Raw genomic sequence first — 23,973 nt, forward strand, 5'->3', positions numbered from 1 at the left:
TCTCTATTTCCCTATAGTATCTCTCCTCCTCCTCCTCTCTCTATTTCCATTTAGTATCTCTCCTCCTCCCCCCACTCTCTATTTCCCGATAGTATCTCTCCTCCTCCTCCTCCTCCCTCTATTTCCCTATAGTATCTCTCCTCCTCCTCCTCTCTATTTCCCTATAGTATCTCTCCTCCTCCTCCCTCTATTTCGCTTTAGAATCTCTCCTCCTCCTCCTCCCTCTTTTCCCTATTGTTTCTCTCCTCCTCCTCTCTCTATTTCCCTATAGTATCTCTCCTCCTCCTCCTCCCTCTATTTCACTATAGTATCTCTCCACCTCCTCCTCATCCCTCTATTTCCCTATAGTATCTCTCCTCCTCATCCTCTCTCTATTTCCCTATAGTAGTATCTCTCCTCCTCCTCCTCTCTATTTCCCTATAGTATCTATCCTCCTCCTCTCTCTATATCCCTATAGAATCTCTCCCTCTCCTCTCTCTATTTCCCTATAGTATCTCTCCTCCTCCTCTCTCTATTTCACTAAAGTATCTCTCCTCCTCCACTCTCTATTTCCCTATAGTATCTCTCCTTCTCCTCTCTCTATTTCCCTATAGTATCTCTCCTCCTCCTCTCTCTATTTCCCTATAGTATCTCTCCTCCTCCTCTCTCTATTTCCATATAGTATCTCTCCTCCTCCTCTCTCTATTTCCCTTTAGTATTTCTCCTCCTCCTCCTCTCTCTATTTCCCTTTAGAATCTCTCCTCCTCCTCTCTCTATTTCCCTATATTATCTCTCCTCCTCCTCTCTCTATTTCCCTATAGTATCTATCCTCCTTCTTCTCTATCTATTTCCCTATAGTATCTCTCCTCCTCCCTCCCTCTCTATTTCCCAAAAACTATCTCTCAACCTCCTGCTCTCTCTATTTCCCTATAGTATCTCTCCTCCTCCTCCTCTCTCTATTTCCCTACAGTATCTCTCCTCCTCCTCCTCTCTCTATTTCCCTACAGTATCTCTCCTCCTCCTCTCTCTATTTCCATATAGTATCTCTCCTCCTCCTCTCTCTATTTCCCTATAGTATCTCTCCTCTCACTCTCTCTATTTCCCTATAGTATCTCTACTCCTCCTCCTCCTCTCTCTATTTCCCTATAGTATTTCTCCTCCTCCTCTCTCTATTTCCCTTTAGAATCTCTCCTCCTCCTCTCTCCATTTCCCTGTTGTATCTTTACTCCTCCTCCTCCTCTCTCTATTTCCCTTTAGTATCTCTCCTCCTCCTCTCTCTATTTCCTACAGTATCTCTCTTCCTCCTCTCTCTATTTCCCTATAGTATCTCTCCACCTCCTGCTCTCTCTATTTCCCTATAGTATCTCTCCCCCTCCTTTCTCTATTTCCCTATATTATCTCTCCTCCTCCTCTCTCTATTTCCCTATAGTATCTCTCCTCCTCCTCTCTCTATTTCCTGATAGTATCTCTCCTCCTCCTCTCTCTATTTCCCTATAGTATCCCTCCTCCTCCTCCTCCTCCTCTCTCTATTTCCCTTTAGTATCTCTCCTCCCCCCCTCTCTCCATTTCCCTATCGTATCTCTCCTCCTCCTCTCTCTATTTCCCTATAGTATCTCTCCTCCTCTCTCTATTTCCCTATAGTATCTCTCCTCCTCCTCCTCCTCTCTATTTCCCTTTAGTATCTCTCCTCCTCCTCTCTCTATTTCCCTATAGTATCTCTCCTCCTCCTCCTCTCTCTATTTCCCTTTAGTATCTCTCCTCCTCCTCTCTCTATTTCCCTTTAGTATCTCTCCTCCCCCCCTCTCTCCATTTCCCTATCGTATCTCTCCTCCTCCTCTCTCTATTTCCCTATAGTATCTCTTCTCCTCTCTCTATTTCCCTATAGTATCTCTCCTCCTCCTCCTCTCTATTTCCCTTTAGTATCTATCCTCCTCCTCCTCTAATTCCCTATAGTAACTCTCCTCCTCCTCCTCTCTCTATTTCCCTATGTTATCTCTCCTCCTCCCCCTCCTCCTCTCTATTTCCCTTTAGTATCTCTCCTCCTCTTCCTCTCTCTATTTCCCTATAGTCTCTATCCTTCTCCTCTCTCTATTTCCCTATAGTATCTCTCCTCCTCCTCCTCTCTCTATTTCCCTATAGTATCTCTACACATCCTCTCTCTATTTCCCTATAGTATCTCTACTCCTCCTCCTCCTCACTCTATTTCCCTATAGTATCTCTCCTCCTCCTCCTGCTCCTCCTCTCTATTTCCCTTTAGTATCTCTCCTCCTCCTCTCTCTATTTCCCTTTAGAATCTCTCCTCCTCCTCCTCTTTCTGTTCCCTATAGTATCTCTCCTCCTCCTCTCTCTATTTCCCTATAGTATATCTCCTTCTCCTCTCTATTTCCCTATAGTATCTCTCCCCCTCCTCTCTCTATTTCCCTATAGTATCTCTCCTCCTCCTCCTCCTCCTCCTCTCTATTTCCCTTTAGTATCTCTCCTCCTCTTCCTCTCTCTATTTCCCTATAGTCTCTATCCTTCTCCTCTCTCTATTTCCCTATAGTATCTCTCCTCCTCCTCCTCTCTCTATTTCCCTATAGTATCTCTCCTCCTCCTCTCTCTATTTCCCAATAGTATCTCTCCTCCTCCTCTCTCTATTTCCCTATAGTATCTCTACTCCTCCTCCTCCTCACTCTATTTCCCTATAGTATCTCTCCTCCTCCTCCTCCTCCTCCTCCTCCTCTCTATTTCCCTTTAGAATCTCTCCTCCTCCTCCCCTTTCTTTTCCCTATAGTATCTCTCCTCCTCCTCTCTCTATTTCCCTATAGTATCTCTCCTTCTCCTCTCTATTTCCCTATAGTATCTCTCCTCCTCCTCTCTCTATTTCCCTATAGTATCTCTCCTCCTCCTCCTCTCTATTTCCCTATAGTATCTCTCCTCCTCCTCTCTCTATTTCCCTATAGTATCTCTCCCCCTCCTCTCTCTATTTCCCTATATTATCTCTCCTCCTCCTCCTCCTCTCTCTATTTCCCTTTAGTGTCTCTCCTCCTCCTCTCTATTTCCCTATAGTATCTATCCTCCTCCTCCTCCTCTCTATTTCCCTTTAGAATCTCTCCTCCTCCTCCCCTTTCTTTTCCCTATAGTATCTCTCCTCCTCCTCTCTCTATTTCCCTATAGTATCTCTCCTTCTCCTCTCTATTTCCCTATAGTATCTCTCCTCCTCCTCTCTCTATTTCCCTATAGTATCTCTCCTCCTCCTCCTCTCTATTTCCCTATAGTATCTCTCCTCCTCCTCTCTCTATTTCCCTATAGTATCTCTCCCCCTCCTCTCTCTATTTCCCTATATTATCTCTCCTCCTCCTCCTCCTCTCTCTATTTCCCTTTAGTGTCTCTCCTCCTCCTCTCTATTTCCCTATAGTATCTATCCTCCTCCTCCTCCTCTCTATTTCCCTATAGTATCTCTCCTCCTCCTCCTCTCTCTATTTCCATTTAGTATCTCTCCTCCTCCCCCCACTCTCTATTTCCCGATAGTATCTCTCCTCCTCCTCCTCCTCCCTCTATTTCCCTATAGTATCTCTCCTCCTCCTCCTCTCTATTTCCCTATAGTATCTCTCCTCCTCCTCCCTCTATTTCGCTTTAGAATCTCTCCTCCTCCTCCTCCCTCTTTTCCCTATTGTTTCTCTCCTCCTCCTCTCTCTATTTCCCTATAGTATCTCTCCTCCTCCTCCTCCCTCTATTTCACTATAGTATCTCTCCACCTCCTCCTCATCCCTCTATTTCCCTATAGTATCTCTCCTCCTCATCCTCTCTCTATTTCCCTATAGTAGTATCTCTCCTCCTCCTCCTCTCTATTTCCCTATAGTATCTATCCTCCTCCTCTCTCTATATCCCTATAGAATCTCTCCCTCTCCTCTCTCTATTTCCCTATAGTATCTCTCCTCCTCCTCTCTCTATTTCACTAAAGTATCTCTCCTCCTCCACTCTCTATTTCCCTATAGTATCTCTCCTTCTCCTCTCTCTATTTCCCTATAGTATCTCTCCTCCTCCTCTCTCTATTTCCCTATAGTATCTCTCCTCCTCCTCTCTCTATTTCCATATAGTATCTCTCCTCCTCCTCTCTCTATTTCCCTTTAGTATTTCTCCTCCTCCTCCTCTCTCTATTTCCCTTTAGAATCTCTCCTCCTCCTCTCTCTATTTCCCTATATTATCTCTCCTCCTCCTCTCTCTATTTCCCTATAGTATCTATCCTCCTTCTTCTCTATCTATTTCCCTATAGTATCTCTCCTCCTCCCTCCCTCTCTATTTCCCAAAAACTATCTCTCAACCTCCTGCTCTCTCTATTTCCCTATAGTATCTCTCCTCCTCCTCCTCTCTCTATTTCCCTACAGTATCTCTCCTCCTCCTCCTCTCTCTATTTCCCTACAGTATCTCTCCTCCTCCTCTCTCTATTTCCATATAGTATCTCTCCTCCTCCTCTCTCTATTTCCCTATAGTATCTCTCCTCTCACTCTCTCTATTTCCCTATAGTATCTCTACTCCTCCTCCTCCTCTCTCTATTTCCCTATAGTATTTCTCCTCCTCCTCTCTCTATTTCCCTTTAGAATCTCTCCTCCTCCTCTCTCCATTTCCCTGTTGTATCTTTACTCCTCCTACTCCTCTCTCTATTTCCCTTTAGTATCTCTCCTCCTCCTCTCTCTATTTCCTACAGTATCTCTCTTCCTCCTCTCTCTATTTCCCTATAGTATCTCTCCACCTCCTGCTCTCTCTATTTCCCTATAGTATCTCTCCCCCTCCTTTCTCTATTTCCCTATATTATCTCTCCTCCTCCTCTCTCTATTTCCCTATAGTATCTCTCCTCCTCCTCTCTCTATTTCCTGATAGTATCTCTCCTCCTCCTCTCTCTATTTCCCTATAGTATCCCTCCTCCTCCTCCTCCTCCTCTCTCTATTTCCCTTTAGTATCTCTCCTCCCCCCCTCTCTCCATTTCCCTATCGTATCTCTCCTCCTCCTCTCTCTATTTCCCTATAGTATCTCTTCTCCTCTCTCTATTTCCCTATAGTATCTCTCCTCCTCCTCCTCTCTCTTTCCCTTTAGTATCTCTCCTCCTCCTCCTCTCTCTATTTCCCTTTAGTATCTCTCCTCCTCCTCTCTCTATTTCCCTTTAGTATCTCTCCTCCCCCCCTCTCTCCATTTCCCTATCGTATCTCTCCTCCTCCTCTCTCTATTTCCCTATAGTATCTCTTCTCCTCTCTCTATTTCCCTATGTTATCTCTCCTCCTCCCCCTCCTCCTCTCTATTTCCCTTTAGTATCTCTCCTCCTCTTCCTCTCTCTATTTCCCTATAGTCTCTATCCTTCTCCTCTCTCTATTTCCCTATAGTATCTCTCCTCCTCCTCCTCTCTCTATTTCCCTATAGTATCTCTACACATCCTCTCTCTATTTCCCTATAGTATCTCTACTCCTCCTCCTCCTCACTCTATTTCCCTATAGTATCTCTCCTCCTCCTCCTCCTCCTCCTCTCTATTTCCCTTTAGTATCTCTCCTCCTCCTCTCTCTATTTCCCTATAGAATCTCTCCTCCTCCTCCTCTTTCTGTTCCCTATAGTATCTCTCCTCCTCCTCTCTCTATTTCCCTATAGTATATCTCCTTCTCCTCTCTATTTCCCTATAGTATCTCTCCCCCTCCTCTCTCTATTTCCCTATAGTATCTCTCCTCCTCCTCCTCCTCCTCCTCTCTATTTCCCTTTAGTATCTCTCCTCCTCTTCCTCTCTCTATTTCCCTATAGTCTCTATCCTTCTCCTCTCTCTATTTCCCTATAGTATCTCTCCTCCTCCTCCTCTCTCTATTTCCCTATAGTATCTCTCCTCCTCCTCTCTCTATTTCCCAATAGTATCTCTCCTCCTCCTCTCTCTATTTCCCTATAGTATCTCTACTCCTCCTCCTCCTCACTCTATTTCCCTATAGTATCTCTCCTCCTCCTCCTCCTCCTCCTCCTCCTCCTCCTCCTCCTCCTCTCTATTTCCCTTTAGAATCTCTCCTCCTCCTCCCCTTTCTTTTCCCTATAGTATCTCTCCTCCTCCTCTCTCTATTTCCCTATAGTATCTCTCCTTCTCCTCTCTATTTCCCTTTAGTATCTCTCCTCCTCCTCTCTCTATTTCCCTTTAGTATCTCTCCTCCCCCCCTCTCTCCATTTCCCTATCGTATCTCTCCTCCTCCTCTCTCTATTTCCCTATAGTATCTCTTCTCCTCTCTCTATTTCCCTATAGTATCTCTCCTCCTCCTCCTCTCTATTTCCCTTTAGTATCTATCCTCCTCCTCCTCTATTTCCCTATAGTAACTCTCCTCCTCCTCCTCTCTCTATTTCCCTATGTTATCTCTCCTCCTCCCCCTCCTCCTCTCTATTTCCCTTTAGTATCTCTCCTCCTCTTCCTCTCTCTATTTCCCTATAGTCTCTATCCTTCTCCTCTCTCTATTTCCCTATAGTATCTCTCCTCCTCCTCCTCTCTCTATTTCCCTATAGTATCTCTACACATCCTCTCTCTATTTCCCTATAGTATCTCTACTCCTCCTCCTCCTCACTCTATTTCCCTATAGTATCTCTCCTCCTCCTCCTGCTCCTCCTCTCTATTTCCCTTTAGTATCTCTCCTCCTCCTCTCTCTATTTCCCTTTAGAATCTCTCCTCCTCCTCCTCTTTCTGTTCCCTATAGTATCTCTCCTCCTCCTCTCTCTATTTCCCTATAGTATATCTCCTTCTCCTCTCTATTTCCCTATAGTATCTCTCCCCCTCCTCTCTCTATTTCCCTATAGTATCTCTCCTCCTCCTCCTCCTCCTCCTCTCTATTTCCCTTTAGTATCTCTCCTCCTCTTCCTCTCTCTATTTCCCTATAGTCTCTATCCTTCTCCTCTCTCTATTTCCCTATAGTATCTCTCCTCCTCCTCCTCTCTCTATTTCCCTATAGTATCTCTCCTCCTCCTCTCTCTATTTCCCAATAGTATCTCTCCTCCTCCTCTCTCTATTTCCCTATAGTATCTCTACTCCTCCTCCTCCTCACTCTATTTCCCTATAGTATCTCTCCTCCTCCTCCTCCTCCTCCTCCTCCTCCTCCTCTCTATTTCCCTTTAGAATCTCTCCTCCTCCTCCCCTTTCTTTTCCCTATAGTATCTCTCCTCCTCCTCTCTCTATTTCCCTATAGTATCTCTCCTTCTCCTCTCTATTTCCCTATAGTATCTCTCCTCCTCCTCTCTCTATTTCCCTATAGTATCTCTCCTCCTCCTCCTCTCTATTTCCCTATAGTATCTCTCCTCCTCCTCTCTCTATTTCCCTATAGTATCTCTCCCCCTCCTCTCTCTATTTCCCTATATTATCTCTCCTCCTCCTCCTCCTCTCTCTATTTCCCTTTAGTGTCTCTCCTCCTCCTCTCTATTTCCCTATAGTATCTATCCTCCTCCTCCTCCTCTCTATTTCCCTTTAGAATCTCTCCTCCTCCTCCCCTTTCTTTTCCCTATAGTATCTCTCCTCCTCCTCTCTCTATTTCCCTATAGTATCTCTCCTTCTCCTCTCTATTTCCCTATAGTATCTCTCCTCCTCCTCTCTCTATTTCCCTATAGTATCTCTCCTCCTCCTCCTCTCTATTTCCCTATAGTATCTCTCCTCCTCCTCTCTCTATTTCCCTATAGTATCTCTCCCCCTCCTCTCTCTATTTCCCTATATTATCTCTCCTCCTCCTCCTCCTCTCTCTATTTCCCTTTAGTGTCTCTCCTCCTCCTCTCTATTTCCCTATAGTATCTATCCTCCTCCTCCTCCTCTCTATTTCCCTATAGTATCTCTCCTCCTCCTCCTCTCTCTATTTCCATTTAGTATCTCTCCTCCTCCCCCCACTCTCTATTTCCCGATAGTATCTCTCCTCCTCCTCCTCCTCCCTCTATTTCCCTATAGTATCTCTCCTCCTCCTCCTCTCTATTTCCCTATAGTATCTCTCCTCCTCCTCCCTCTATTTCGCTTTAGAATCTCTCCTCCTCCTCCTCCCTCTTTTCCCTATTGTTTCTCTCCTCCTCCTCTCTCTATTTCCCTATAGTATCTCTCCTCCTCCTCCTCCCTCTATTTCACTATAGTATCTCTCCACCTCCTCCTCATCCCTCTATTTCCCTATAGTATCTCTCCTCCTCATCCTCTCTCTATTTCCCTATAGTAGTATCTCTCCTCCTCCTCCTCTCTATTTCCCTATAGTATCTATCCTCCTCCTCTCTCTATATCCCTATAGAATCTCTCCCTCTCCTCTCTCTATTTCCCTATAGTATCTCTCCTCCTCCTCTCTCTATTTCACTAAAGTATCTCTCCTCCTCCACTCTCTATTTCCCTATAGTATCTCTCCTTCTCCTCTCTCTATTTCCCTATAGTATCTCTCCTCCTCCTCTCTCTATTTCCCTATAGTATCTCTCCTCCTCCTCTCTCTATTTCCATATAGTATCTCTCCTCCTCCTCTCTCTATTTCCCTTTAGTATTTCTCCTCCACCTCCTCTCTCTATTTCCCTTTAGAATCTCTCCTCCTCCTCTCTCTATTTCCCTATATTATCTCTCCTCCTCCTCTCTCTATTTCCCTATAGTATCTATCCTCCTTCTTCTCTATCTATTTCCCTATAGTATCTCTCCTCCTCCCTCCCTCTCTATTTCCCAAAAACTATCTCTCAACCTCCTGCTCTCTCTATTTCCCTATAGTATCTCTCCTCCTCCTCCTCTCTCTATTTCCCTACAGTATCTCTCCTCCTCCTCCTCTCTCTATTTCCCTACAGTATCTCTCCTCCTCCTCTCTCTATTTCCATATAGTATCTCTCCTCCTCCTCTCTCTATTTCCCTATAGTATCTCTCCTCTCACTCTCTCTATTTCCCTATAGTATCTCTACTCCTCCTCCTCCTCTCTCTATTTCCCTATAGTATTTCTCCTCCTCCTCTCTCTATTTCCCTTTAGAATCTCTCCTCCTCCTCTCTCCATTTCCCTGTTGTATCTTTACTCCTCCTACTCCTCTCTCTATTTCCCTTTAGTATCTCTCCTCCTCCTCTCTCTATTTCCTACAGTATCTCTCTTCCTCCTCTCTCTATTTCCCTATAGTATCTCTCCACCTCCTGCTCTCTCTATTTCCCTATAGTATCTCTCCCCCTCCTTTCTCTATTTCCCTATATTATCTCTCCTCCTCCTCTCTCTATTTCCCTATAGTATCTCTCCTCCTCCTCTCTCTATTTCCTGATAGTATCTCTCCTCCTCCTCTCTCTATTTCCCTATAGTATCCCTCCTCCTCCTCCTCCTCCTCTCTCTATTTCCCTTTAGTATCTCTCCTCCCCCCCTCTCTCCATTTCCCTATCGTATCTCTCCTCCTCCTCTCTCTATTTCCCTATAGTATCTCTTCTCCTCTCTCTATTTCCCTATAGTATCTCTCCTCCTCCTCCTCTCTCTTTCCCTTTAGTATCTCTCCTCCTCCTCCTCTCTCTATTTCCCTTTAGTATCTCTCCTCCTCCTCTCTCTATTTCCCTTTAGTATCTCTCCTCCCCCCCTCTCTCCATTTCCCTATCGTATCTCTCCTCCTCCTCTCTCTATTTCCCTATAGTATCTCTTCTCCTCTCTCTATTTCCCTATGTTATCTCTCCTCCTCCCCCTCCTCCTCTCTATTTCCCTTTAGTATCTCTCCTCCTCTTCCTCTCTCTATTTCCCTATAGTCTCTATCCTTCTCCTCTCTCTATTTCCCTATAGTATCTCTCCTCCTCCTCCTCTCTCTATTTCCCTATAGTATCTCTACACATCCTCTCTCTATTTCCCTATAGTATCTCTACTCCTCCTCCTCCTCACTCTATTTCCCTATAGTATCTCTCCTCCTCCTCCTCCTCCTCCTCTCTATTTCCCTTTAGTATCTCTCCTCCTCCTCTCTCTATTTCCCTTTAGAATCTCTCCTCCTCCTCCTCTTTCTGTTCCCTATAGTATCTCTCCTCCTCCTCTCTCTATTTCCCTATAGTATATCTCCTTCTCCTCTCTATTTCCCTATAGTATCTCTCCCCCTCCTCTCTCTATTTCCCTATAGTATCTCTCCTCCTCCTCCTCCTCCTCCTCTCTATTTCCCTTTAGTATCTCTCCTCCTCTTCCTCTCTCTATTTCCCTATAGTCTCTATCCTTCTCCTCTCTCTATTTCCCTATAGTATCTCTCCTCCTCCTCCTCTCTCTATTTCCCTATAGTATCTCTCCTCCTCCTCTCTCTATTTCCCAATAGTATCTCTCCTCCTCCTCTCTCTATTTCCCTATAGTATCTCTACTCCTCCTCCTCCTCACTCTATTTCCCTATAGTATCTCTCCTCCTCCTCCTCCTCCTCCTCCTCCTCCTCCTCCTCCTCCTCCTCCTCCTCTCTATTTCCCTTTAGAATCTCTCCTCCTCCTCCCCTTTCTTTTCCCTATAGTATCTCTCCTCCTCCTCTCTCTATTTCCCTATAGTATCTCTCCTTCTCCTCTCTATTTCCCTATAGTATCTCTCCTCCTCCTCTCTCTATTTCCCTATAGTATCTCTCCTCCTCCTCCTCTCTATTTCCCTATAGTATCTCTCCTCCTCCTCTCTCTATTTCCCTATAGTATCTCTCCCCCTCCTCTCTCTATTTCCCTATATTATCTCTCCTCCTCCTCCTCCTCTCTCTATTTCCCTTTAGTGTCTCTCCTCCTCCTCCTCTCTATTTCCCTATAGTATCTATCCTCCTCCTCCTCCTCTCTATTTCCCTATAGTATCTCTCCTCCTCCTCCTCTCTCTATTTCCATTTAGTATCTCTCCTCCTCCCCCCACTCTCTATTTCCCGATAGTATCTCTCCTCCTCCTCCTCCTCCCTCTATTTCCCTATAGTATCTCTCCTCCTCCTCCTCTCTATTTCCCTATAGTATCTCTCCTCCTCCTCCCTCTATTTCGCTTTAGAATCTCTCCTCCTCCTCCTCCCTCTTTTCCCTATTGTTTCTCTCCTCCTCCTCTCTCTATTTCCCTATAGTATCTCTCCTCCTCCTCCTCCCTCTATTTCACTATAGTATCTCTCCACCTCCTCCTCATCCCTCTATTTCCCTATAGTATCTCTCCTCCTCATCCTCTCTCTATTTCCCTATAGTAGTATCTCTCCTCCTCCTCCTCTCTATTTCCCTATAGTATCTATCCTCCTCCTCTCTCTATATCCCTATAGAATCTCTCCCTCTCCTCTCTCTATTTCCCTATAGTATCTCTCTTCCTCCTCTCTCTATTTCCCTAAAGTATCTCTCCTCCTCCACTCTCTATTTCCCTATAGTATCTCTCCTTCTCCTCTCTCTATTTCCCTATAGTATCTCTCCTCCTCCTCTCTCTATTTCCCTATAGTATCTCTCCTCCTCCTCTCTCTATTTCCTGATAGTATCTCTCCTCCTCCTCTCTCTATTTCCCTATAGTATCCCTCCTCCTCCTCCTCCTCCTCTCTCTATTTCCCTTTAGTATCTCTCCTCCCCCCCCTCTCTCCATTTCCCTATCGTATCTCTCCTCCTCCTCTCTCTATTTCCCTATAGTATCTCTCCTCCTCTCTCTATTTCCCTATAGTATCTCTCCTCCTCCTCCTCTCTATTTCCCTTTAGTATCTCTCCTCCTCCTCTCTCTATTTCCCTTTAGAATCTCTCCTCCTCCTCCTCTTTCTGTTCCCTATAGTATCTCTCCTCCTCCTCTCTCTATTTCCCTATAGTATATCTCCTTCTCCTCTCTATTTCCCTATAGTATCTCTCCCCCTCCTCTCTCTATTTCCCTATAGTATCTCTCCTCCTCCTCCTCCTCCTCCTCCTCTCTATTTCCCTTTAGTATCTCTCATCCTCTTCCTCTCTCTATTTCCCTATAGTCTCTATCCTTCTCCTCTCTCTATTTCCCTATAGTATCTCTCCTCCTCCTCCTCTCTCTATTTCCCTATAGTATCTCTCCTCCTCTCTCTATTTCCCTATAGTATCTCTCCTCCTCCTCCTCTCTATTTCCCTTTAGTATCTCTCCTCCTCCTCTCTCTATTTCTCTTTAGAATCTCTCCTCCTCCTCCTCTTTCTGTTCCCTATAGTATCTCTCCTCCTCCTCTCTCTATTTCCCTATAGTATATCTCCTTCTCCTCTCTATTTCCCTATAGTATCTCTCCCCCTCCTCTCTCTATTTCCCTATAGTATCTCTCCTCCTCCTCCTCCTCCTCTCTCTATTTCCCTATATTATCTCTCCTCCTCCTCCTCTCTCTATTTCCCTATGTTATCTCTCCTCCTCCCCCTCCTCCTCTCTATTTCCCTTTAGTATCTCTCATCCTCTTCCTCTCTCTATTTCCCTATAGTCTCTATCCTTCTCCTCTCTCTATTTCCCTATAGTATCTCTCCTCCTCCTCCTCTCTCTATTTCCCTATAGTATCTCTCCTCCTCCTCTCTCTATTTCCCTATAGTATCTCTCCTCATCCTCTCTCTATTTCCCTATAGTATCTCTACTCCTCCTCCTCCTCACTCTATTTCCCTATAGTATCTCTCCTCCTCCTCCTCCTCCTCTCTATTTCCCTTTAGTATCTCTCCTCCTCCTCTCTCTATTTCCCTTTAGAATCTCTCCTCCTCCTCCTCTTTCTGTTCCCTATAGTATCTCTCCTCCTCATCCTCTCTCTATTTCCCTATAGTAGTATCTCTCCTCCTCCTCCTCTCTATTTCCCTATAGTATCTATCCTCCTCCTCTCTCTATATCCCTATAGAATCTCTCCCTCTCCTCTCTCTATTTCCCTATAGTATCTCTCCTCCTCCTCTCTCTATTTCCCTAAAGTATCTCTCCTCCTCCTCTCTCTATTTCTCTATAGTATCTCTCCTCCTCTCTCTATTTCCCTATAGTATCTCTCCTCCTCCTCTCTCTATTTCCCTATAGTATCTCTCCTCCTCCTCTCTCTATTTCCATATAGTATCTCTCCTCCTCCTCTCTCTATTTCCCTTTAGTATTTCTCCTCCTCCTCCTCTCTCTATTTCCATATAGTATCTCTCCTCCTCCTCTCTCTATTTCCTATAGTATCTCTCCTCTCACTCTCTCTATTTCCCTATAGTATCTCTACTCCTCCTCCTCCTCTCTCTATTTCCCTATAGTATTTCTCCTCCTCCTCTCTCTATTTCCCGATAGTATCTCTCCTCCTCCTCTCTCCATTTCCCTATTGTATCTTTACTCCTCCTCCTCCTCTCTCTATTTCCCTTTAGTATCTCTCCTCCTCCTCTCTCTATTTCCTACAGTATCTCTCTTCCTCCTCTCTCTATTTCCCTATAGTATCTCTCCACCTCCTGCTCTCTCTATTTCCCTATAGTATCTCTCCCCCTCCTTTCTCTATTTCCCTATATTATCTCTCCTCCTCCTCTCTCTATTTCCCTATAGTATCTCTCCTCCTCCTCTCTCTATTTCCTGATAGTATCTCTCCTCCTCCTCTCTCTATTTCCCTATAGTATCCCTCCTCCTCCTCCTCCTCCTCTCTCTATTTCCCTTTAGTATCTCTCCTCCCCCCCCTCTCTCCATTTCCCTATCGTATCTCTCCTCCTCCTCTCTCTATTTCCCTATAGTATCTCTCCTCCTCTCTCTATTTCCCTATAGTATCTCTCCTCCTCCTCCTCTCTATTTCCCTTTAGTATCTCTCCTCCTCCTCTCTCTATTTCCCTTTAGAATCTCTCCTCCTCCTCCTCTTTCTGTTCCCTATAGTATCTCTCCTCCTCCTCTCTCTATTTCCCTATAGTATATCTCCTTCTCCTCTCTATTTCCCTATAGTATCTCTCCCCCTCCTCTCTCTATTTCCCTATAGTATCTCTCCTCCTCCTCCTCCTCCTCCTCTCTATTTCCCTTTAGTATCTCTCATCCTCTTCCTCTCTCTATTTCCCTATAGTCTCTATCCTTCTCCTCTCTCTATTTCCCTATAGTATCTCTCCTCCTCCTGCTCTCTCTATTTCCCTATAGTATCTCTCCTCCTCCTCTCTCTATTTCCCTATAGTATCTCTCCTCATCCTCTCTCTATTTCCCTATAGTATCTCTACTCCTCCTCCTCCTCACTCTATTTCCCTATAGTATCTCTCCTCCTCCTCCTCCTCCTCTCTATTTCCCTTTAGTATCTCTCCTCCTCCTCTCTCTATTTCCCTTTAGAATCTCTCCTCCTCCTCCTCTTTCTGTTCCCTATAGTATCTCTCCTCCTCATCCTCTCTCTATTTCCCTATAGTAGTATATCTCCTCCTCCTCCTCTCTATTTCCCTATAGTATCTATCCTCCTCCTCTCTCTATATCCCTATAGAATCTCTCCCTCTCCTCTCTCTATTTCCCTATAGTATCTCTCCTCCTCCTCTCTCTATTTCCCTAAAGTATCTCTCCTCCTCCTCTCTCTATTTCCCTATAGTATCTCTCCTTCTCTCTCTCTATTTCCCTATAGTATCTCTCCTCCTCCTCTCTCTATTTCCCTATAGTATCTCTCCTCCTCCTCTCTCTATTTCCATATAGTATCTCTCCTCCTCCTCTCTCTATTTCCCTTTAGTATTTCTCCTCCTCCTCCTCTCTCTATTTCCCTTTAGAATCTCTCCTCCTCCTCCTCTCTCTATTTCCCTATATTATCTCTCCTCCTCCTCTCTCTATTTCCCTATAGTATCTATCCTCCTTCTTCTCTATCTATTTCCCTATAGTATCTCTCCTCCTCCTTCCCTCTCTATTTCCCAAAAACTATCTCTCAACCTCCTGCTCTCTCTATTTCCCTATAGTATCTCTCCTCCTCCTCCTCCTCTCTCTATTTCCCTACAGTATCTCTCCTCCTCCTCTCTCTATTTCCATATAGTATCTCTCCTCCTCCTCTCTCTATTTCCATATAGTATCTCTCCTCCTCCTCTCTCTATTTCCCTATAGTATCTCTCCTCCCACTCTCTCTATTTCCCTATAGTATCTCTACTCCTCCTCCTCCTCTCTCTATTTCCCTATAGTATTTCTCCTCCTCCTCTCTCTATTTCCCTTTAGTATCTCTCCTCCTCCTCTCTCCATTTCCCTATTGTATCTTTACTCCTCCTCCTCCTCTCTCTATTTCCCTTTAGTATCTCTCCTCCTCCTCTCTCTATTTCCTGATAGTATCTCTCCTCCTCCTCTCTCTATTTCCCTATAGTATCTCTCCTCCTCCTCCTCTCTCTATTTCCCTATAGTATCTCTCCTCCTCCTCTCTCTATTTCCCTATAGTATCTCTCCTCCTCCTCTCTCTATTTCCATATAGTATCTCTCCTCCTCCTCTCTCTATTTCCCTATAGTATCTCTCCTCTCACTCTCTCTATTTCCCTATAGTATCTCTACTCCTCCTCCTCCTCTCTCTATTTCCCTATAGTATTTCTCCTCCTCCTCTCTCTATTTCCCTTTAGTATCTCTCCTCCTCCTCTCTCTATTTCCCTATAGTATCTCTCCTCCTCCTCTCTCTATTTCCCTATAGTATCTCTCCTCCTCCTCTCTATTTCCCTATAGTATCTCTCCCCCTCCTTTCTCTATTTCCCTATATTATCTCTCCTCCTCCTCTCTCTATTTCCCTATAGTATCTCTCCTCCTCCTCTCTCTATTTCCTGATAGTATCTCTCCTCCTCCTCTCTCTATTTCCCTATAGTATCCCTCCTCCTCCTCCTCCTCCTCCTCTCTCTATTTCCCAATAGTATCTCTCCTCCCCCCCCTCTCTCCATTTCCCTATCGTATCTCTCCTCCTCCTCTCTCTATTTCCCTATAGTATCTCTCCTCCTCTCTCTATTTCCCTATAGTATCTCTCCTCCTCCTCCTCCTCTCTATTTCCCTTTAGTATCTATCCTCCTCATCCTCTATTTCCCTATAGTAACTCTCCTCCTCCTCCTCTCTCTATTTCCCTATATTATCTCTCCTCCTCCTACTCCTCCCTCTATTTCCCTATGGTATCTATCCTCCTCCCCCTCCTCCTCTCTATTTCCCTTTAGTATCTCTCATCCTCTTCCTCTCTCTATTTCCCTATAGTCTCTATCCTTCTCCTCTCTCTATTTCCCTATAGTATCTCTCCTCCTCCTCCTCTCTCCATTTCCCTATAGTATCTCTCCTCCTCCTCTCTCTATTTCCCTATAGTATCTCTCCTCATCCTCTCTCTATTTCCCTATAGTATCTCTACTCCTCCTCCTCCTCACTCTATTTCCCTATAGTATCTCTCCTCCTCCTCCTCCTCCTCTCTATTTCCCTTTAGTATCTCTCCTCCTCCTCTCTCTATTTCCCTTTAGAATCTCTCCTCCTCCTCCTCTTTCTGTTCCCTATAGTATCTCTCCTCCTCATCCTCTCTCTATTCCCTATAGTAGTATCTCTCCTCCTCCTCCTCTCTATTTCCCTATAGTATCTATCCTCCTCCTCTCTCTATATCCCTATAGAATCTCTCCCTCTCCTCTCTCTATTTCCCTATAGTATCTCTCCTCCTCCTCTCTCTATTTCCCTAAAGTATCTCTCCTCCTCCTCTCTCTATTTCCCTATAGTATCTCTCCTTCTCCTCTCTCTATTTCCCTATAGTATCTCTCCTCCTCCTCTCTCTATTTCCCTATAGTATCTCTCCTCCTCCTCTCTCTATTTCCATATAGTATCTCTCCTCCTCCTCTCTCTATTTCCCTTTAGTATTTCTCCTCCTCCTCCTCTCTCTATTTCCCTTTAGAATCTCTCCTCCTCCTCCTCTCTCTATTTCCCTATATTATCTCTCCTCCTCCTCTCTCTATTTCCCTATAGTATCTATCCTCCTTCTTCTCTATCTATTTCCCTATAGTATCTCTCCTCCTCCTTCCCTCTCTATTTCCCAAAAACTATCTCTCAACCTCCTGCTCTCTCTATTTCCCTATAGTATCTCTCCTCCTCCTCCTCTCTCTATTTCCCTACAGTATCTCTCCTCCTCCTCTCTCTATTTCCATATAGTATCTCTCCTCCTCCTCTCTCTATTTCCATATAGTATCTCTCCTCCTCCTCTCTCTATTTCCCTATAGTATCTCTCCTCCCACTCTCTCTATTTCCCTATAGTATCTCTACTCCTCCTCCTCCTCTCTCTATTTCCCTATAGTATTTCTCCTCCTCCTCTCTCTATTTCCCGATAGTATCTCTCCTCCTCCTCTCTCCATTTCCCTATTGTATCTTTACTCCTCCTCCTCCTCTCTCTATTTCCCTTTAGTATCTCTCCTCCTCCTCTCTCTATTTCCTGATAGTATCTCTCCTCCTCCTCTCTCCATTTCCCTATAGTAGCTCTCCTCCTCCTCCTCTCTCTATTTTCCTACAGTATCTCTCTTCCTCCTCTCTCTATTTCCCTATAGTATCTCTCCACCTCCTGCTCTCTCTATTTCCCTATAGTATCTCTCCCCCTCCTTTCTCTATTTCCCTATATTATCCCTCCTCCTCCTCCTCCTCTCTCTATTTCCCTTTAGTATCTCTCCTCCCCCCCTCTCTCCATTTCCCTAACGTATCTCTCTTCCTCCTCTCTCTATTTCCCTATAGTATCTCTCCTCCTCTATTTCCCTGTAGTATCTCTCCTCCTCCTCCTCTCTATTTCCCTTTAGTATCTATCCTCCTCCTCCTCTATTTCCCTATAGTAACTCTCCTCCTCCTCCTCTCTCTATTTCCCTATATTATCTCTCCTCCTCCTACTCCTCCTCTCTATTTCCCTTTAGTATCTCTCCTCCTCTTCCTCTCTCTATTTCCCTATAGTATCTCTCCTCCTCCTCCTCTCTCCATTTCCCTATAGTATCTCTCCTCCTCCTCTCTCTATTTCCCTATAGTATCTCTACTCCTCCTCCTCCTCTCTCTATTTCCCTATAGTATTTCTCCTCCTCCTCTCTCTATTTTCCGATAGTATTTCTCCTCCTCCTCTCTCCATTTCCCTATTGTATCTTTACTCCTCCTCCTCCTCTCTCTATTTCCCTTTAGTATCTCTCCTCCTCCTCTCTCTATTTCCTGATAGTATCTCTCCTCCTCCTCTCTCCATTTCCCTATAGTATCTCTCCTCCTCCTCCTCTCTCTATTTTCCTACAGTATCTCTCTTCCTCCTCTCTCTATTTCCCTATAGTATCTCTCCTCCTCCTCTCTCTATTTCCATATAGTATCTCTCCTCCTCCTCTCTCTATTTCCCTATAGTATCTCTCCTCTCACTCTCTCTATTTCCCTATAGTATCTCTACTCCTCCTCCTCCTCTCTCTATTTCCCTATAGTATTTCTCCTCCTCCTCTCTCTATTTCCCGATAGTATCTCTCCTCATCCTCTCTCCATTTCCCTATTGTATCTTTACTCCTCCTCCTCCTCTCTCTATTTCCCTTTAGTATCTCTCCTCCTCCTCTCTCTATTTCCTGATTGTATCTCTCCTCATCCTCTCTCCATTTCCCTATAGTATCTCTCCTCCTCCTCCTCTCTCTATTTTCCTACAGTATCTCTCTTCCTCCTCTCTCTATTTCCCTATAGTATCTCTCCACCTCCTGCTCTCTCTATTTCCCTATAGTATCTCTCCCCCTCCTTTCTCTATTTCCCTATATTATCTCTCCTCCTCCTCTCTCTATTTCCCTATAGTATCTCTCCTCCTCCTCTCTCTATTTCCTGATAGTATCTCTCCTCCTCCTCTCTCTATTTCCCTATAGTATCCCTCCTCCTCCTCCTCCTCCTCTCTCTATTTCCCAATAGTATCTCTCCTCCCCCCCTCTCTCCATTTCCCTATCGTATCTCTCCTCCTCCTCTCTCTATTTCCCTATAGTATCTCTCCTCCTCTCTCTATTTCCCTATAGTATCTCTCCTCCTCCTCCTCCTCTCTATTTCCCTTTAGTATCTATCCTCCTCCTCCTCTATTTCCCTATAGTAACTCTCCTCCTCCTCCTCTCTCTATTTCCCTATATTATCTCTCCTCCTCCTACTCCTCCCTCTATTTCCCTATGGTATCTATCCTCCTCCCCCTCCTCCTCTCTATTTCCCTTTAGTATCTCTCATCCTCTTCCTCTCTCTATTTCCCTATAGTCTCTATCCTTCTCCTCTCTCTATTTCCCTATAGTATCTCTCCTCCTCCTCCTCCTCTCTCCATTTCCCTATAGTATCTCTCCTCCTCCTCTCTCTATTTCCCTATAGTATCTCTCCTCATCCTCCTCTCTATTTCCCTTAAGTATCTCTCCTCCTCCTCCTCTCTCTATTTCCCTATAGTATCTATCCTCCTCCTCTCTCTATATCCCTATAGAATCTCTCCCTCTCCTCTCTCTATTTCCCTATAGTATCTCTCCTCCTCCTCTCTCTATTTCCCTAAAGTATCTCTCCTCCTCCTCTCTCTATTTCCCTATAGTATCTCTCCTCCTCCTCTCTCTATTTCCCTATAGTATCTCTCCTCCTCCTCTCTCTATTTCCCTATAGTATCTCTCCTCCTCCTCTCTCATTTCCCTTGAGTATTTCTCCTCCTCCTCCTCTCTCTATTTCCCTTTAGAATCTCTCCTCCTCCTCCTCTCTCTATTTCCCTATATTATCTCTCCTCCTCCTCTCTCTATTTCCCTATAGTATCTATCCTCCTTCTTCTCTATCTATTTCCCTATAGTATCTCTCCTCCTACCTTCCCTCTCTATTTCCCAAAAACTATCTCTCAACCTCCTGCTCTCTCTATTTCCCTATAGTATCTCTCCTCCTCCTCCTCCCTCTATTTCCCTTTAGTATTTCTCCTCCTCCTCCTCTATTTCCTTTTAGTATCTCTCCTCCTCCTCCTCTCTCTATTTCCCTATAGTATCTCTCCTCATCCTCCTCATCCTCCTCTCTATTTCCCTAAGTATCTCTCCTCCTCCTCCTCCCTCTATTTACCTGTAGTATCTCTCCTCCTCCTCTCTCTATTCCCGATAGTATCTCTCCTCCTCCTCCTCTATTTCCCTTTAGTATCTCTCCTCCTCCTCTCTCTATTTCCCTATAGTATCTCTCCTCCTCCTCCTCTCTCATTTCCCTTAAGTATCTCTCCTCCTCCTCCTCTCTCTATTTCCCTATAGTATCTCTCCTCCTCCTCCTCCCTCTATTTCCCTATAGTATCTCTCCTCCTCCGCTCTCTATTTCCCTATAGTATCTCTCCTCCTCCTTCTCTCTCTATTTCCCAAAAACTATCTCTCCACCTCCTGCTCTCACTATTTCCCTATAGTATCTCTCCCCCTCCTTTCTCTATTTCCCTGTAGTATCTCTCCTCCTCCTCTCTCTATTTCCCTATGGTATCTCTCCTCCTCCTCCTCTCTCTATTTCCCTATAGTATCTCTCCTCCTCCTCCTCCTCCTCTCTCTATTTCCCTACAGTATCTCTCCTCCTTCTCTCTCTATTTCCCTATAGTATCTCTCCTCCTCCTCTCTCATTTCCCTATAGTATCTCTCCTCCTCCTCTCTCTATTTCCCGATAGTATCTCCTCCTCCTCCTCTCTCTATTTCCCTATAGTATCTCTCCTCCTCCTCTCCTCCTCTCTATTTCCCTTTAGTATCTCTCCTCCTCCCCCCTCTCTCTATTTCCCTATAGTATCTCTCCTCCTCCTCCTCCTCCCTCTATTTCCCTATAGTATCTCTCCTCCTCCTCTCTCTATTTCCCTATAGAATCTCTTCTCCTACTCTTCCTCCTCTCTATTTCCCTATAGTATCTCTCCTCCTCCTCTCTCTATTTCCCTATAGAATCTCTCCTCCTCCTCCTCTCTCGATTTCCCTATAGTATCTCTCCTCCTCCTCCTCTCTATTTCCCTATAGTATCTCTCCTCCTCCTCCTCTCTCTATTTCCCTATAGTATCTCTCCTCCTCCTCTCTCTATTTCCCTATAGTATCTCTCCTCCTCCTCTCTCTCATTTCCCTATAGTATCTCTCTCCTCCTCTCTCTATTTCCCTATAGTATCTCTCCTCCTCCTCTCTCATTTCCCTATAGTATCTCTCCTCCTCCTCTCTCTATTCCTCCTCCTCCCTCTATTTCCTATAGTATCTCTCCTCTCCTCTCTCTATTTCCCTATAGTATCTCTCCTTCTCCTCTCTCTATTTCCCTATAGTATCTATCCTCCTCCTCTCTCTATTTCCCTATAGTATCTCTCCTCCTCCTCTCTCAATTTCCCTATAGTATCTCTCCTCCTCCTCTCTCTATTTCCTTTTAGTATCTATCCTCCGCCTCCTCTCTCTATTTCCCTATAGTATCTCTCCTCCTCCTCCTCCTCTCTATTTCCCTTTAGTATCTATCCTCCTCCTCCTCTATTTCCCTATAGTATCTCTCCACCTCCTGCTCTCTCTATTTCCCTATAGTATCTCTCCCCCTCCTTTCTCTATTTCCCTATATTATCTCTCCTCCTCCTCTCTCTATTTCCCTATAGTATCTCTCCTCCTCCTCTCTCTATTTCCTGATAGTATCTCTCCTCCTCCTCTCTCTATTTCCCTATAGTATCCCTCCTCCTCCTCCTCCTCCTCTCTCTATTTCCCAATAGTATCTCTCCTCCCCCCCTCTCTCCATTTCCCTATCGTATCTCTCCTCCTCCTCTCTCTATTTCCCTATAGTATCTCTCCTCCTCTCTCTATTTCCCTATAGTATCTCTCCTCCTCCTCCTCCTCTCTATTTCCCTTTAGTATCTATCCTCCTCCTCCTCTATTTCCCTATAGTAACTCTCCTCCTCCTCCTCTCTCTATTTCCCTATATTATCTCTCCTCCTCCTACTCCTCCCTCTATTTCCCTATGGTATCTATCCTCCTCCCCCTCCTCCTCTCTATTTCCCTTTAGTATCTCTCATCCTCTTCCTCTCTCTATTTCCCTATAGTCTCTATCCTTCTCCTCTCTCTATTTCCCTATAGTATCTCTCCTCCTCCTCCTCCTCTCTCCATTTCCCTATAGTATCTCTCCTCCTCCTCTCTCTATTTCCCTATAGTATCTCTCCTCATCCTCCTCTCTATTTCCCTTAAGTATCTCTCCTCCTCCTCCTCTCTCTATTTCCCTATAGTATCTATCCTCCTACTCTCTCTATATCCCTATAGAATCTCTCCCTCTCCTCTCTCTATTTCCCTATAGTATCTCTCCTCCTCCTCTCTCTATTTCCTAAAGTATCTCGCCTCCTCCTCTCTCTATTTCCCTATAGTATCTCTCCTCCTCCTCTCTCTATTTCCCTATAGTATCTCTCCTCCTCCTCTCTCTATTTCCCTATAGTATCTCTCCTCCTCTCTCTATTTCCCTTGAGTATTTCTCCTCCTCCTCCTCTCTCTATTTCCCTTTAGAATCTCTCCTCCTCCTCCTCTCTCTATTTCCCTATATTATCTCTCCTCCTCCTCTCTCTATTTCCCTATAGTATCTATCCTCCTTCTTCTCTATCTATTTCCCTATAGTATCTCTCCTCCTACCTTCCCTCTCTATTTCCCAAAAACTATCTCTCAACCTCCTGCTCTCTCTATTTCCCTATAGTATCTCTCCTCCTCCTCCTCCCTCTATTTCCCTTTAGTATTTCTCCTCCTCCTCCTCTATTTCCTTTTAGTATCTCTCCTCCTCCTCCTCTCTCTATTTCCCTATAGTATCTCTCCTCATCCTCCTCATCCTCCTCTCTATTTCCCTTAAGTATCTCTCCTCCTCCTCCTCCCTCTATTTACTGTAGTATCTCTCCTCCTCCTCTCTCTATTCCCGATATTATCTCTCCTCCTCCTCCTCTATTTCCCTTTAGTATTTCTCCTCCTCCTCCTCTATTTCCCTATAGTATCTCTCCTCATCCTCCTCTCTATTTCCCTTAAGTATCTCTCCTCCTCCTCCTCTCTCTATTTCCCTATATTATCTCTCCTCCTCCTCCTCCCTCTATTTCCCTATAGTATCTCTCCTCCTCCGCTCTCTATTTCCCTATAGTATCTCTCCTCCTCCTTCTCTCTCTATTTCCCAAAAACTATCTCTCCACCTCCTGCTCTCACTATTTCCCTATAGTATCTCTCCCCCTCCTTTCTCTATTTCCCTGTAGTATCTCTCCTCCTCCTCTCTCTATTTCCCTATGGTATCTCTCCTCCTCCTCCTCTCTCTATTTCCCTATAGTATCTCTCCTCCTCCTCCTCCTCCTCTCTCTATTTCCCTACACTATCTCTCCTCCTTCTCTCTCTATTTCCATATAGTATCTCTCCTCCTCTCTCTATTTCCCTATAGTATATCTCCTCCTCCTCTCTCTATTTCCCGATAGTATCTCTCCTCCTCCTCTCTCTATTTCCCTATAGTATCTCTACTCCTCCTCCTCTCTCTATTTCCCTTTAGTATCTCTCCTCCTCCCCCCTCTCTCTATTTCCCTATAGTTTCTCTCCTCCTCCTCCCTCTATTTCCCTATAGTATCTCTCCTCCTCTCTCTCTATTTCCCTATAGAATCTCTTCTCTTACTCTTCCTCCTCTCTATTTCCCTATAGTATCTCTCCTCCTCCTCTCTCTATTTCCCTTTAGAATCTCTCCTCCTCCTCCTCTCTCGATTTCCCTATAGTATCTCTCCTCCTCATCCTCTCTATTTCCCTATAGTATCTCTCCTCCTCCTCCTCTCTCTATTTCCCTATAGTATCTCTCCTCCTCCTCCTCTCTATTTCCCTATAGTATCTCTCCTCCTCCTCTCTCTATATCCCTATAGTATCTCTTCCTCCTCTCTCTATTTCCCTATAGTATCTCTCCTCCTCTCTCTATTTCCCTATAGTATCTCTCCTTCTCCTCTCTCTATTTCCTCCTCCTCCCTCTATTTCTCTATAGTATCTCTCCTCCTCTCTCTATTTCCCACTAGTATCTCTCCTTCTCCTCTCTCTATATCCCTAAAGTATCTATCCTCCTCCTCTCTCTATTTCCCTATAGTACCTCTCCTCCTCTCTCAATTTCCCTATAGTATCTCTCCTCCTCCTCTCTCTATTTCCTTTTAGTATCTATCCTCCGCCTCCTCTCTCTATTTCCCTATAGTATCTCTCCTCCTCCTCCTCCTCTCTATTTCCCTTTAGTATCTATCCTCCTCCTCCTCTATTTCCCTATAGTAACTCTCCTCCTCCTCCTCTCTCTATTTCCCTATATTATCTCTCCTCCTCC

This window comes from Salvelinus fontinalis, chromosome 38 (genome assembly GCF_029448725.1).
Source record: "Salvelinus fontinalis isolate EN_2023a chromosome 38, ASM2944872v1, whole genome shotgun sequence".
NCBI classification, from domain to species: domain Eukaryota; kingdom Metazoa; phylum Chordata; class Actinopteri; order Salmoniformes; family Salmonidae; genus Salvelinus; species Salvelinus fontinalis.